Here is a 16,863-nt window from a genome sequence, read left to right as displayed (position 1 = left end):
TTGATACGCGCATGTCAGACGACGTCGACAAGCTGTCAGACTTCTTTTTCTTTGACCCTGCTACAAGATTTATTCTTCATCTTCCAGCAGGCTCGGGGACTAAGTGGGCACACTTCACCTTGCGGTGAATGTGCGCTTTTCAATTCAGGGCTCCACCCATGGACTGGTTGCCTGCTCGGCCGGTCTTCTGCCTTTCTTCTATTTTCTGACACTGGCACCACGTGACTACGTCTCCTACTGTCAGGCTTGGGGACTAGCTGTGGGGGTATAGCCCCCGGTATCCATAAGATAAGATATGGGCCGCACCCTCAGAGGTGGCCCAGCCCACAAGATCAAGGCGTGCACGGCACTGGTCGACGTGCACCGTTAGATATTGTATAGTACCAAATATGATACGTTCCTTATAACCCAACCCCTCCAGAGTATATAAGGAGAGGCAGGGGTCCCCTAGTCGACATCTACATACATCTCATATTCAATACAATACATCAAAGACACAGAACGTAGGGTATTACGTCGATCAGACGGCCTGAACCTATCTAAATCATTGTCTCTATGCCTTGTGTCACCATCTGGTTTCTAATCACGCGCACCTCCACCGATTAATCTACCTTCGTGGGATACCCCTCGTAGCACTGCCGAGCATCTTTTGTCGACAGAAATGGAGATAGAGATGTGAGCTTGTTCATGGATCCATCAAAGGATCATAGTTAGCCACAGGAGGAGACCTCGGTTCCTAGAAAGTACATTTCCATCCACATCCAAGGAGTTGGTGCGATAACTGTGACACAACAAAGGGTCATCGGTGTCATGGCAATGCTAGACTCGATCGTTGGACTTGTGACTGTCATCTTGGTGTTCAAGATGGCACTTCTCTCATGAGCATATTGTCGCATGGAAGTCACAACGAGTGGTGGAAAGTCATCAAGGAAGTAGGGTCGCTATTGAATGTGCGACTGTCGGTGCAGGACCCACGGGATACCCCGCAAGGAAGGGAGAAGATCTAGTCCAACTAGGATTCTTCTCCTGTAATCTTAGTAGTAGTGTTATTCTGTAATCCTACTAGGAACTCTCATTGTAAACCGACTAGGATTCTGACCTCCTGACTATATAAAGGAGGGCAGGGTTCCTAGGGACGGGTGACAATTGTACGACACAACACTTTACGATCAATCCAACGCAAAGGCTAACGCCGACTGGATGCAGGGCTATTACTCGATCGAAGATCGAGGCTCCGAACCAGGATAAATTGACTGTCTCTTGCGTTTACCGTCGAGTTCCGCATATGCTAAAGCCCGAACAAACTACCCCGGGGACCCCCGTGGTAGGCTATCGGTGGTCAAACATCGACAGCTGGCGCGCTAGGTAGGGGCTTTCGACGAATTTACATCTGAGAGCTCGACAGACCTTGACAACATGATCTTCTTGACGGGATCAACCTTCATCTTCGGTTTAGGGATCTGCGAGGCAGGTGACAATGGCAAGCTCCAAGGCCATCTCCTCAAAGATTCGGATCATCATCAAGACCTTTCCATTTCGGCGACAACGACAGATCAACTTGCTGGAAGATTCGCGCAGCTCGTGATGTCCGATCTGACTCAGATTTCGTGGCTTCACGCATCCAATTCAAACTCAGGTTCCGCTTCCAAGACGGAGTCTTATCCGAGTTCTTTCAAAAAACCGAGTTCTTTTCCGACAAGGCTCCGGAACACAACATCAACCTATCAAGAATTCAACTCGGAGTACACTCAGAGTACTCTAAAGAAGTCGAATCCTCTTCCGTTCGGACTCCACAACATGGCAACGTCTTATCAGGCATAGCTCGAAAGATCTCTGAATCCAGTGCTTGGAATACCACTGACGGGAGCTCAAGAAGGTCTCGTCTTAACTATAACATCTCAAGACTGCATCGTCCATTGGCCAGGTTTTGTTCCTGAGGATGACGGCACCCAACTAGTCGACGATACGATAACAACAACTCTACCCTACCAAGAAGGAGACTCAATCTGTGACCTAGAAGCCTCTACTGAAGTTATCAACAACTCTAACAGTACGGAAACCAACGCCGATGACAGAACAACTCACGCTCGAGAAGTATTCATGATTTGCTGTCCTCGATCACCATTGGTCCCCTAGAAGCGCCCGACGTTAGGTCTTCAGATGAATCTGAGTCCAACATATCACCATTTACCCAGGGGCACGATGGTGAGACCGAGAGTCAGAGGCAAGCCAGAGAGAAAGAACAAATTGAAACAAGGACGTCAACGCCGTGCTAAGCAGCGTAAGGAAGCTTGGATCAGATATGAGTCAGACCTAGTCGAGTACAATAGAAGAAAATCAAAGCGAGAGGTCGAAGAAGGACGAGCGGCGAATACACCCTACGATAAGATCCAAGAGGCACTAGAAAAACTCAGGGCGACTTCACATCCTAGTGAAAAACAAGAACAGCTCCAGAACTTCCTCCGATCAACAGTCCTAAGAACGCATGACGGAAGGGCCCGCTCAAGACTACCTAACAGGTCAACATCTCATGAGCAGGAAGATCAAAATCAAAGGAAGTCCGCTTTCGAGAGACTTGGACCAAGTGGAAGTCACAACAGAGAAAGCAGAAGAAACCATAGTCAAAACGACCGAGTCGAACAACCAAGAAAGGCCAGAAACAAAGCACCTACTCGGATAGCCACGCAAAACTACTCTCACCAAGACAATAGTTGGCAAGAAGGGGGCGCTAAATCAGAATACACAGAAGCCAGAATGCACGATAGATTCCCCTGTTTTGCAAATAGACTTGCTTCAATATGACTGCCTCACAAGTTCAAGCCATCCAACCACTCCAAGTATGATGGCAAGACCGAACTAAGGCAGTGGCTTAGGATTTACTCGTAATCAATTGAATTGGCCGGAGGAGATGATGACATCAAGACCTTGTTCTTTCCCATGGCCCTAGAAACCATGCCCCTTCAGTGGTTGACAAATTGAATCCAAGATCAATCATAAATTGGGAGGACTTACAAAGAGCTTTCTGTGAAAATTTCATGGGTATCTTTACACACCCAATCACCCATGCAGAGTTAAAAGGACTCAAGCAGAAAGGATGTGAAAGTCTTAGAAATTACTATCGACGATTTGGCGAACTACGAGCTTAAGTACATGACATCACCCAACGAGAAGTAATCGAATCTTTCTCTCACGGAATCATGGCTAGGTGGCAATTTCAAGACTTCTACAAAGAAAACCCAAGAAACAATGAAGAATTCAGACGAACAGTGAAAAGATGATTACTGCAGAAGAAAAGACACGAGAGAGATTCCCAGATAGAAACAACCGAGACAACCCGGACAAGCAAAATCTTCAAAATAAAAGACATCAGGAAAGAAAACGTGGTCCAGACAACACCATAGCAGTCACTGACAAATCAAGGAAGTTTTCTAAGCCCAGGAGGTATGACGACATTGAAAACATGCGTTGCGTCTTGCACCCCAAAGGAAATCACACCATCGGAGATTGCTACACCTTCAAAGATCGATACACAAGAAAGGATAGTAAGGAAAATACCAAAGAAGGCAATCAGAAAAAAGAAGAAGACAACCACGAAGACAAGGGACAGTAGCAGTAATCTTTGCCGGGGTCCCAGATTCTAGAAGCAAACATCAAGAAAAGCTAGCGCTGCGAACAATCATGGCAGCAGAACCGGCTACCCCAAGATATCTCAACTGGTCACAGTATCCAATTCAATTTTTAAGAGAAGACCAATGGACTAGCGTAGGAAACGCAGGCCATTACCCACTGGTTCTAGATCCAACTATTGCCGGTATGACTGTCACAAAAGTACTAATCGACGGGGGAGCCAGACTCAACATCATTTTCTCAGAAACTCTAAGGAAGATGGGACTACAACTCGCCGGGATGATTACACCAACAAGCACACCTTTTTATGTCATAGTACTCGGCAAGGCAGCAATGCCACTTGGACAAATCACTCTACCAGGTACTTTTGGGACACCCTTGAACTACCATACAGAGTTCATCAAATTCAAAGTTGCAGACTTCGATTCATCATATCACGCAATCCTCGGGCACCTAGCACTAGCAAAATTCATGGCAATACCGCATTATCCATACCTATTGCTTAAGATGCCAGGGCCTAACGGTGTCCTCTCTCTTCAGAGTGATTTGAAACGCGCTTTTGACTGTGATGTTCAGGCAATCCAAATTGTAGCAAAAGCACAGGGCGTCGATGGAAGAAAAGAAATAGCCGTTGTTGCAGCAAAAATGAGCCCAGAAGAGCTAGTGATACCGGCTAAAAACCTAGCATCCTAGCACCACCAAAAGAAGCCGACGTCAAGCAAATCGACCTGGGCACCGGTGATCCCTCAAAAACGGCAATCATCAGCGCCCACCTATTGGCAAAATAGGAACTCGCGCTCACCAACTTTCTTCGGAACAATAAAGATATCTTCACCTGGAAGCCGGCCGACATGCCAGGGGTCCCAAGAGAGTTGGCTGAGCAAAGAATTGATATCAATGAAGGCATGATGCTAATGGCAGCCGGATTCATCAGAGAAATCCTCCATCCAGATTCGCTAGCAAACCTAGTTCTAGTACAGAAAAAGAATACGGACGAGTGGCACGTATGTGTCGACTACACAGATCTCAACAAACACTGCCCGAAAGATCCGTTTGGGCTACCATGCATTGATCAGATAGTTGATTCAACAGCAGGATCTGCCCTATTATCCTTCCTTGATTGCTATTCAGGATATCACTAGATCGCATTAAAGAAACAAGACCAGAGCAAGACATCTTTCATCACTCCATTCGGTGCCTACTGCTACAAAACAATGTCATTTGGACTCAAGAATGCTGGTGCCACTTACTAAAGAGCTATCCAAACATGCCTTGGTGATCAGATTGGCGAAAACGTAGAGGCATACGTGGATGATGTAGTAGTAAAGACAAAGAACCCGGATACACTAATTGAAGACTTAAAGCAAACCTTCGAAAACCTGAAAAGATGGAGGTGGAAATTGAACCCAAACAAGTGTGTATTCGGAGTTCCTTCAGGACAACTACTCGGATTCTTGGTTAGTCATTGCGGAATCGAAACAAGCGCCAAGCAAATTCGAGCCATAATAGAGATGGGCCCTCCTCGAAGTGTCAAAGATGTGCAGAAGCTAACAAGTTGCATGGCGGCCCTAAATCGTTTCATATCAAGACTCGAAGAAAAAGGGTTACCTTTCTTTAAACTGCTAAAGAAGACAGATAAATTTGAATGGACAGAAGAAGCCAACAAAGCTTTCAAGAAGCTTAAGGCATACCTCACCTCCTCACTCGTTCTCACACCTCCAAAGAAATACGAAGACATGATGCTGTACATTGTGGCAACTTCTACTGTGATTAGCACTGCGATTGTCATAGAAAGAGAAGAAGAAGGACGTGTATATAAAGTACAATGCCCCGTATACTACATCAGCGAAGTACTGTTAGAATAAAAAATCCGGTACCCGCATGTGCAAAAACTACTCTACGCCCTCCTGATCACTTCATGAAAGCTTTGCCACTATTTTGAAAGCCACAAGATTACCGTGGTGATAGATTTCCCACTCGGAGACATCCTACACAACAGAGACGCAACAGGGCGCATATCTAAGTGGGCAGTTGAACTTGGTGCTCTCAATATCGATTTCACCCCATAAAAGGCAATTAAATCTCAAGCCCTGGCTGATTTTGTTGCCGAGTGGACAGAAATTCAACAACCTATGTCAAATACCATCCTTGATCACTGGAAGATGTACTTTGATGGATCACTCAAGCTAGGCGGAGCCGGTACAGGCGTTCTCCTCATTTCTTCAGATGGAAAACAACTCAAGTATGTCCTTCAGATACTATGGCAAGCTACAAACAATGAAGTAGAATACGAAGCCCTCATCCACAGGCTACGAGTGGCAATTATCCTCGGAATCAAGTATTTACTCGTATATGGTGATTCAGTAGTAGTCATCAATCAAGTCAACAAAGATTGGGATTGCACCAAAGAAAACATGTGCGCTTATTGTACAGAAATACGAAAGCTCAAAAAACATTTTCAAGGACTAGAAATTCTACATGTCCTGCGTGATTCTAATATTGCGACAGACGTCCTCGCCAAGCTTGGATCAGACAGGGCGAAGGTCCCACCCGGTGTATTCATAGAGGAGTTATCAGCTCCCTCTATCAAACAACCCGGTGAGATAATCCCTAAAATCTCAACTAAAGGCACCCACATTTTGGTAATCACCACTTCATGGACCCAGGTTTTTATCGATTACATCAAAGAGAATAAGTTACCAGCGGAAAAAGAGGAAGCTACTAGAGTTGTTTGCAGAAGCAAGAATTATGTCCTAGTGGGAGACAAGCTCTACAGAAGAGCCGCATCATCAGGAGTACTCCTAAAATGCGTCTCATTTGAAGAGGACAAAGAGATCCTAGACGAAATACACTCAAGTTGCTGTGGAAATCACGCTGCTTCAAGAACACTAGTTGGCAAAGCATTCTGCACCGGTTTCTACTGGCCAACCGCTTTGAAAGACGCAGAAGAACCCGTCAGAAGATGCAAAGGTTGTCAAATGTTTGTAAGACAAGCTCATGTGCCAGCTCACAACCTCATCTGCATCCCACCTGCTTGGCCTTTCTCCCGCTGGGGGCTGGATCAAGTAGGACCTCTCAAGAAAGCAAAAGGCGGTTTCGAGTACATCTTTGTAGCAATTGACAAGTTCACCAAGTGGATTGAATACAAACCACTCGCAAAATACAGCGCAGCCAAAGCAGTCGAGTTCATCCAAGACATTATGCACCGCTTTGGCATGCTGAATCGAATCATCACGGATTTGGGTTCTCCCTTCACAGCCATAGAATTCCAAAGTTGGGCACAGGACTGCGGCTTCAGAATAGATTACGCATCAGTCGCATATCCAAAAGCCAACGGACAGGTCGAAAGGGCTAATGGACTCATACTAGCCGGATTAAAACCAAGATTGTATGAAGAACTAGTAGACTATGGATCAAAATGGATTGAAGAATTACCCAAGGTCGTATGGGGGCTACAGACTCAAATAAGCAGAGCCACCGGACACTCACCTTTTTTCCTAGTTTACGGATCAGAAGCCGTACTACCTACCCGACTTGACCTGGACATCACCAAGGATAGAGCAATATGACGAAGGAGAAGCAGAACAAACCTAAAGATTAGAGCTCGACAGTACAGAAGAAGTCAGAGTAAACGCTACCCTTCAATTAGCAAGATACCTTCAAGGATTAAGACGCCACTACAAGAATACCCAGTCTCGATCATTACAAGTCGGAGACCTAGTACTAAGAAGAATACAAAAAACCGACGGATGTCATAAACTACTCAGTCCATGGGAAGGTCCTTTATCATCACAAAAGTCATCGAACCAGGCACATACAAGTTGATAACTGAAGACAGAAAAGAAGTCAACAATACATGGCACATCAGCCAGCTATGAAGATTCTACGCATGAAAATAACTCAAGGGAAAATATATATACAAGCCACAAGAGATCAACGTTCATGATCAACAAAGATAGCGCTCATCAAAAACATATGTACTATTATGACCTATCAATATTCATGATCAATAAAGATGGTTCTTTCTCGATAAACATATGTCTTATTATGGTTTTCCCTGAGTTGTTTCCAATGAGCACCAAAAAGCAAAATGGCTGAAAAGACGCCTGAGCATACCGGCCGAGAGCAAAAGAGCTGAAAAGATGCTTGAGCCCATCGATGAGGGTAGCTAATAAGCTAACACCCGAACAAAAAAGCAAAATGGCTGAAAAGATGCTTGAGCATACCAGCCGAGAGCAAAAGAGCTAAAAAGATGCTTGAGCCCGCCGATGAGGGTAGCTAATAAGCTAACACCCGAACAAAAAAGCAAAATGGCTGAAAAGGCGCCTGAGCATATCGGCCGAGAGCAAAAGAGCCGAAAAGATGCTTGAGCCCGCCGATGAGGGTAGCTAATAAGCTAATACCCAAACAAAAAAGCAAAATGGTTGAAAAGACGCCTGAGCATACCGGCCGAGAGCAAAAGAGCTGAAAAGATGCTTGAGCCCGCCGATGAGGGTAGCTAATAAGCTAACACCCGAACAAAAAAGCAAAATGGCTGAAAAGACGCCTGAGCATACCGGCCGAGAGCAAAAAAGCTGAAAAGATGCTTGAGCCCGCCGATGAGGGTAGCTAATAGGCTAACACCCGAACCAAAAAGCAAAATGGCTGAAAAGACGCCTGAGCATACCGGCCGAGAGCAAAAGAGCTGAAAACATGCTTGAGCCTGCCGATGAGGGTAGCTAATAAGCTAACACCCGAAACAAAAAAGCAAAATGGCTGAAAAGACGCCTGAGCATACCGGCTGAGAGCAAAAGAGCTAAAAACATGCTTGAGCCCGCCGATGAGGGTAGCTAATAAGCTAACACCCGAAACAAAAAGCAAAATGGCTGAAAAGACGCCTGAGCATACCGGCCAAGAGCAAAAGAGCTAAAAACATGCTTGAGCCTGCCGATGAGGGTAGCTAATAAGCAAACACCCGAACCAAAAAGCAAAATGGCTGAAAAGACGCCTGAGCATACCGGCCGAGAGCAAAAGAGCTGAAAACATGCTTGAGCCCACCGATGAGAGTAGCTAATAAGCTAACACCCGAACCAGAAAGCAAAACGTCTGAAACTAAGCCTGAACATAAATCAGAGCAACTTCAAGACAAGACCCTCCAGCTCCCTGTTTCAAATAGCAAGAGGCTCGGGGGCTACACCCGAATAGGGATACACTCAGAAGATCCCAAGAAGCGCTACATGGTTTCGCTCAAGAAAGCACTCGGATGACGCTTGTTCCTGCTCAACAAAACTTGAAGGAACAAGACGAGGCTTCCAGAGCTCTACCATGAAGTGCTCGGGGGCTTGTCAATCCTAGGATGTTTTTGCAACCAGAGATAGGACCAGATGCTGACCACACTCTGAGAAGAAGAAGCTGGAGATGTCCTAAGTCTTTTCAGTACTAACGAGAACACAAAGTTTGTCGAGACAACGGTCTATACCGAGTTGTTTACAAGTCATAGATGAAAGCCAGACAAGCACTTGACAAATCAAGGAAGTCTGTCAAGACATCAATCTACATATACCGAGTTGTTTACAAGGCACAAACGAAAGCCAGAAAAGCACTCGACAGATTAAGAAAGTTTGTCAAGACAGTGATTTACCTAAGCCGAGTTGTTTATGAGACAAAGAAATACAGACAAAGAAGACATCAACAAAAAATAAAGAATCTCCATTCAGTTTTCAAGTATAGTGTTTTGTTACAGAAGCTGGAATACAAAGGTCGATTACATCAGGCATTGTCATTAGGAGAAGAAACATCAATGTTAAGATTATCTACAATCTTCCTGGCTAAATCATCGACCTCAGGCTCCAACTTCTCAACAGCATCTAGATACTCTTGGCTCTCGGCTTCATCAGCAACCTTGGACAAAGGAAAGTCTGGAGAAAGAACCCAGACCTAGGCAAGAACATTCCTGGTACAAAGATGGGCGCACCGCTTCACGAACTCCTAGAAACGGGTCGGCACTTGGGGAATGAACTGAGCCCAAGAATGACCATCATCTGCGGGAGTCCGGAGAAGGTCGGCTACTGACCGAAAAGACTTCCACAAAGCCTTCCAGTTCTCAATAGCCATTGACAACTTGCCAGTCAAGTCCTCAACGGTTTTTTTGGGCCTGCACAAGATCTCTGTCAGCTCCACGCCTAATCAACTTAGCAAGCGCGAGTTCTTCTTCAGCTTGAGTAATTACCTCCTCAGCCTTATTGTGGCTAGTATGAACGAGTGTGTTCATCTCCTCGATACCCTCCGAGAGCTTCTGCTTTTCAACTCAGAGAGCTAGACCAAGCAACAAAAGACAAGTCAGCAGAAAGGCAAATTTGAATACAAAGGGAAGCGAAAAAGAACTCGCGATACCGTGGTACTCTTTCTTTATGGCCTCCACGTTTTTGAGGCTTCCTAGGTAGCTGCATCCCCCTACTTTTCTACCTCAACTACCCGGGCGTGGAGAGCCTTCTCCTCCTTCTGATGCATCTGACGCTCAGTCTCCAACTCGGCCCGACAGAGGTCAAGCTCTGCCTTCAGGGTACTCACCTCAGAAGACAACTTTTTCTCATTTTCAGACGAGAAAAAGAAGCCGATATGCTCATGAGAAAAAGACTGAGCAAACAGAGACAAAGAAAAACAAGACATAAGGACAGAAGAAAAATGCACATCCAAAGAAAGAACTGTAGAAAAACTTACCTGGAGCCTTTCCCCAAAAGAAGTCACAAGGGTCGACAAGCTTCCCCAGGCGGCGGTTAGCTCCGACAATCGATGAGTGGCATCAAACTGCTGCACCACGTCATCAGCCAAAGGCGGACCACCGGAGGCAAGAAGAGGAGAGGGAGAAGCTGGCCGAGGCGAAGAAGGCATGACCAGGGCAATCTCCTGGGAAGCCACGGCCAATCCCTCTGATGAACCCACCGCCATGGCCATGGTCACCTCGAGAGTCGGCAAATCAGTAGCTGCGGACTTTGTCCCCCTCACAGCCACCTCGGCGACCGTGCGTTCTGAGTCCTGAGACTCAGTACGCAAGGGCACACCAGAGGATTGACAAGAAGTCGACTGGAGGCTCGGGGAAGATGAAGGCCTGAAAGTTGACGACTTCAGAAGACTTATTCAAGACAGACGACTTCAAGGCCACACGACAAAAAGAACCCGGACATAGCTATATCCAAACTCTTTTCGACAAAAAATCCGGGTATACGCTCAGGAGCCCTTTGACGAAGAATTAGGAAGATTTCAAGAAAAAGACCCTCCAGCTCCTTGTGCCAAAAAGCAAGAGGCTCGGGGGCTACAGCCGAATGGGAGTACTTTTTTCTTCAAAAATGTACACACCACGCGAAGATCTCACGAAGCGCTACACGGTTTCGCTCAAGAAAGCACTCGAACGACGCTTGTTCCTGCTCGACAAGACTTGAAGGAACAAGACGAGGCTTCCAGAACTCAACCATGAAGTGCTCGGGGGCTTATCGGTGCGGGACCCATGGGATACCCCGCAAGGAAGGGAGAAGATCTAGTCTAACTAGGATTCTTCCCTGTAATCTTAGTAGTAGTGTTATTCTGTAATCCTACTAGGAATTCTCATTGTAAACCGACTAGGATTCTGACCTCCTGACTATATAAAGGAGGGCAGGGTTTCTTGGGACGGGTGACAATTGTACGACACAATACTTTACGATCAATCCAACGCAAAGGCTAATGCCGACTGGACGTAGAGCTATTACTCGATCGAAGATCGAGGGTCCGAACCAGGATAAATCGACTGTCTCTTGCGTTTACCGTCGAGTTCCGCATACGCTGAAGCCCGAACAAACTGTCCCGGGGACCCCTATGGCAGGCTATCGGTGGTAAAACATTGACAGCGACCTATCATTTAGGTCATTGGAAGGTTGGTGGAAGCGATCCTTGATTTGTTGGCGATTGTATAGGTGGCGTCATGCTGGGCAATATTTAGAGAAGTGCCTATTGCAATTGCAGCAGAAGCACCTCGGCGGTTCATGATATGATGCAACCTTGTGGTCCTTCGCGAGGCAGCAAAAGCATTGCCCTTGAAGATACGGTTGAGGGGATGGTCCAACATGACATAGGGGATCTTCCTCGGCGCCGCTGAAAATTCACGCGGGTTCCTTGACCACCGCAACTTTGTGTGGTCCCACGGTAAGATGTCCTACCACCCTCACGCATCTAGCGGCGTGCGTAGTGGTGGCGAGACCTTAGGGCTTGAGCCCCTAGTGTGCAATATCTCGTTGCGGCAGTGGGCACTAGTCGCATCCCCGGTGCGGCAGCCCCTGGATTAGCTGACGCCACGAGCGACTCTGGTGCCAATGGTGATGCCTGCGCTGCTTGGGGGCAACCTCCCGACAACAAACCAGGTCTCGATCCCCATTTGCCAGAGGACCTCGGTGCTGCCAGACCACACCATGATAGACTTAAGTAGGTGGGAGGTAGCATGTACCGTACCATAGGCAACACCGCCTCCTGCGCAACCACGGAGGAGCGCCCTTTCAAGGGTCCGGTTGTCGGAGACTTGTCGCCAAAGGGGTCCTTATCGCAGAGGAGGTCTTCATTAACGTCATCAACCCACCGGTGGAGAGCTTGAATCTCCCCGTCGAGATGTCGCCCTAGGTGAAAGGTTAAAAGCGACGGCGCAAACGTCTTGATGCGCGCGTCCGTTCGGACTTCCCAGCACTAGCCACGCCCCTTTTTTCAATAATCTTATGCTCCTTTTTGTTAAGCGGATATTTGTTTCTAGAAGGACAGGAGCCCGACAGAGACAAGAGTACGTACAGCTGAAGGCTGGCTACAACTGTATGCGTGCACTCGCCTTCTTCAAACAAGGAGTGGCTGCTGCTTACCTAGGTTCTGATGTCACCGGTGATTGCGAATCCAAGATCCAAGCGCACCATTTTTACATACTGAGAATGAATCAATAAAGAATCCTAAAACATTCTAAAAGAAAATAGAAACACACGTCCGTTGATTTTGTTACATATTGACGTCATCGACATCAGTAACTGGAATCGTTTATTTTTTCAAGAAACCAAACAAGATGGCTCCAGAGAAAGAGACCACTCCAATTAGTTGCTCAAGTAATGCCCTTTATGGCTTGTCCATTTTCACACAAATTAGGGCAAGAGCATAACCACAGCTAAAGCCAATTCTAACAAATAAAAAAAGTTACTCTGTAAACTAATTAATTGAAGCTATGACCATAAAACTAACTTACAACCACTAGATACACAAAAGGCGAATGCCAGGCAACCAGTGTTGTTGCCTGGATTAATAAACGACACGCAAGCAGGCAATGAGGCAACCAGCTTCCTTTGTCCTTCCAACGTTTCGACAAAAGACTGCTAATATACTACGTGCGCGTGTTGGTTTATCTACTTCAAGTATAATACGCTGCGAACTTGAAGTGTTTACACGTTTCGTATAATTATAATATTGAAACTGAGACGTGACGAGACAATCTAATGACAGAGTAAATTAAACTAAGAACATTCGAGACGGCTTGGTCTTCCAGAAACCGCAAGCGGCGACGCGGCTTCTCTCACTCTCTCCTGCAACAAAACACACCGTTCACACCACAAAAGCTGGTGCACATCCAGACAAAGAATCAGTGACATCATCACTGATCTCACCAGACAACCCCCGCGTGCCGTGCCCGGTGCCCATGCCCACCACCAATTTGCTCGGCGACTAGAACGTCAAAGGTCAAACCCACAAACACCGTATAAAATAGCAGACTCCACCGAGTCTCAGCATTCCACCCAAACAACCTCACCTCCGATCCAACAGACTGTTCGCTGGGATGAAATAAAGTACCGTTAAATGTTGTTTATGCTAAAATTTTATAAGAGAAAAACACTGCTTTGATTGGAAAAAAAACAAACCAAACTTGCTCAGACGAACAAGCTTTGAAAAACACTGCTCCAGCTGGAAACACTGCTTCAAGTGTCAGCAGAAAGTTTTCTTTCAGTTTCAACCCAGCGAGAAAACCAAGCGGTCTAGTAGATTTCCTACTCGGCCGTACGTGCAGACCCCATCGATCTGACTGAGAGGCAGCAGCTCGGCAAAGAGAGACAGTGACCGCGAGCCATGGGAGTGGCCTGGATGGTGGCGGCCGCCGTCGCGGCGGTGCTGGCGTCGTGGGCGTTCAACGCGCTGGTGCACCTCGTCTGGCGCCCCCACGCCATCACCCGGAGGTTCCGCCGGACTACAGGTACGTTCTTCACCGGGAGCCTCGGCGAGATCAAGCGGCTCCGCGCCGAGGGCGCCGCCATCACGCTGGACGTCGACGACCATGACTTCATCCCCATGGTGCAGCCCCACCTCCGCAAGTGGATCGCGCTCTACGGTACGTGCGTCGCCACAGGCCGCCCTGTTGCTTATGCCCATCCCCTGTCAATCACTGTACATGTTTCTTAACTGAGAACAACGCCGTGCATGGCTGCAGGGCGGACGTTCGTGTACTGGACCGGCGCGAGGCCGAACGTGTGCGTGGCGGACGTCAACGTGGTCAGGCAGGTGCTCTTCGACCTCACCGGGCTCTACCCCAAGAACTTCATGAACCCGCACGTCTCCCGCCTACTCGGCAAGGGCCTCGTCCTCACCGACGGCGACGACTGGAAGCGCCACCGCAAGGTCGTGCACCCGGCCTTCAACATGGACAAACTCAAGATGATGAAGGTCACCATGTCCGACTGTGCTCGCTCCATGATGTCGGAGTGGGAGGCACAGCTAGCTGCCGAAGAGCGGCGGCCACGTGGAGGTCGAGCTGAGCAGCCGGTTCGAGGAGCTCACCGCCGACGTGATCTCGCACACGGCGTTCGGGAGCAGCTACGACGAGGGGAAACGGGTCTTCCTGGCACAGAGGGAGCTCCAGTACCTGGCCTTCTCCACTTTTTTCAACGTCCACATCCCAGCCCTGAAGTACCTCCCAACCGAGAAGAACCTCCGGACATGGAAGCTGGACAAGCAGGTGAGGGGCATGCTCATGGACATCATCAAGACCCGCCTCGCCAGCAAGGACAACGCCGGCTACGGGAACGACCTGCTCGGGCTCATGCTGGAGGCGTGCGCGCCAGAGCACGGCGAGACGCCGGTGCTGAGCATGGACGAGATCATCGACGAATGCAAGACATTCTTCTTCGCCGGGCACGACACCACGTCGCACCTGCTCACCTGGGCCTCGTTCCTGTTAAGCACGCACCCGGAGTGGCAGGACAGGCTCCGGGAGGAGGTGCGGTGGGAGTGCGGCGACGAGGTCCCCACCGGCGACGCGCTCAACAAGTTGAAGCTAGTCAACATGTTCCTCCTGGAGACGCTGCGGATGTACGGCCCCGTGTCCCTGATCCAGAGGAAGACAGGATCAGACCTCGACCTCGGTGGCGACAGGGTACCAGAGGGCGCGATCCTGACCATTCCAATTGCGACGATCCACCGCGACAAGGAGGTCTGGGGCGACGACGCCGGCAAGTTCAAGCCGGAGAGGTTCGAGAACGGGGTGACAAGGGCGGCCAAGTACCCCAATGCGCAGCTGTCCTTCTCCAGCGGGCCAAGGTCGTGCATCGGTCAGAACTTCGCGATGATCGAGGCCAAGGCCGTGGTCGCCATGATCGTGCAGAGATTCGCGCTCGAGCTGTCCCCCAAATACGTCCACGCGCCCATAGACGTGATCACCCTGCGCCCAAGGCACGGGCTCCCCATGCTCCTCAAGCGCTTGTAGGTTTCATGGTGCACGCCAGATGTGACATAGTGTATTTGTTGGTTATATTTCCTTTCCTTTTGCTCCTTATATCTATGTATCCTACATAGTGTATATCCCTTTTTTTTTGCTTGGTGCCTGGTATACTCCAATTCCACCATATATGTAAATGTTTAGCTAGATTATTACTTGGATTGAACAATCTTAATTCAGAATTTCCCATGCACCAATGATCCAAGTATCTTAATCTTAACATTACTGTTGGAGCCTTCACCACGTGATGCGCTTTGAAAAAAAAGATTAATCATATAAAATCTCATAATAAACAAAACAATTTAGCCATTAGTTTTGTAGACTTTATTATCATTATTGCTGATAATAATCATTGGATCTTTATAATATATCCATCATGAAAATATATAAATTCACCTCTAAGTCTACAACTAAAATTATCTACCTCTGCCATTATGAGAATAATTTAAAGTAACCTTCCTAAATTTGCAAATAAATTACCAACCTCGACTATTATGAAAGATATACAACATGATACCTAAATTTGCAATTAATTTACCCACCTCTAGTCTAGCATACTATAAAAGATAATACTAAGTACCTTGTAATACATATCTAAATTATCCATCTCTGACACTATAAAATATAAACTAAATTATTCCTAAAATCTAATTTTAAATTAAAAATAGATTTTGACATCTAAAATAACTAAATAAACATAAATTAAGTTATATATGTTTCTAAACGTACTACTCGATTCTGTTACGGTTGTTGACCACGACCGAAGTCTTGGATCAATATAGGAGTGAGGATTTATGCGAATGCTAATGAATGGATTTTTTTTGTAATATGGAATATTGTACATACTTTATTTTAGGGGAGCACTATTTATATGGCCAAGTTACAATTGGACCAAAATGCCCACCTAATGGCTAAATTCTAAGCACATTCCTAGCTGGTGACGTAGAGGCACTTTGGTCCTTTCATCCTAAATCCATACACGAATCAACTCAGAAATATATATTTTTATAAACTAAATTATTCATACCAATATATATTTTTATAATTTGTCAATTGTGAAAATATCCTTTTGAAAAAACACATAGCAACAACATTGACAATTATTTTAAATTATATCAATACTCCATGTTAATAAACTTTATATGTCATATTTTGGATAAGTTTATGCATTTTGACTAAAATATTATGACACATCAATGATGTGATTTAATTGTAAAATACTCCATCTTTTATAAAATTACACTACTATGCATATAATTTGTTGATAAAGGTAATTCAACATCTTGAGAGTCATGGTTCATGCCAAAATGCTATTTATGCTACTATAGTAACTAAGAGTATAGTCGAGGACCTAATCGAAATAAAAGATTGAATGAGAATTAACTTAAGATGTGAATAAGGCCAATCAATGGGAGTTTCATCTCGCAGTTTTAAGACTCCCCTGCATTGGAAGCATTGCAGACAAGTTTCATCCACATGAAGAGTTTTTCATTTCT

The 16,863-nt window shown here is 46.6% G+C and overlaps 1 pseudogene; it reads left to right on the top strand.

Moving 5' to 3' along the window:
• Positions 1–13,597: 13,597 nt before the first annotated feature.
• LOC136552791 (cytochrome P450 709B2-like) lies at positions 13,598–15,415 on the top strand (annotated as a pseudogene).
• The last annotated feature ends 1,448 nt before the right edge of the window (positions 15,416–16,863 follow it).

The sequence above is a fragment of the Miscanthus floridulus genome, chromosome 4 (assembly GCF_019320115.1).
Source record: "Miscanthus floridulus cultivar M001 chromosome 4, ASM1932011v1, whole genome shotgun sequence".
NCBI classification, from domain to species: domain Eukaryota; kingdom Viridiplantae; phylum Streptophyta; class Magnoliopsida; order Poales; family Poaceae; genus Miscanthus; species Miscanthus floridulus.
This window is presented reverse-complemented; position numbering and strand designations above follow the sequence as displayed.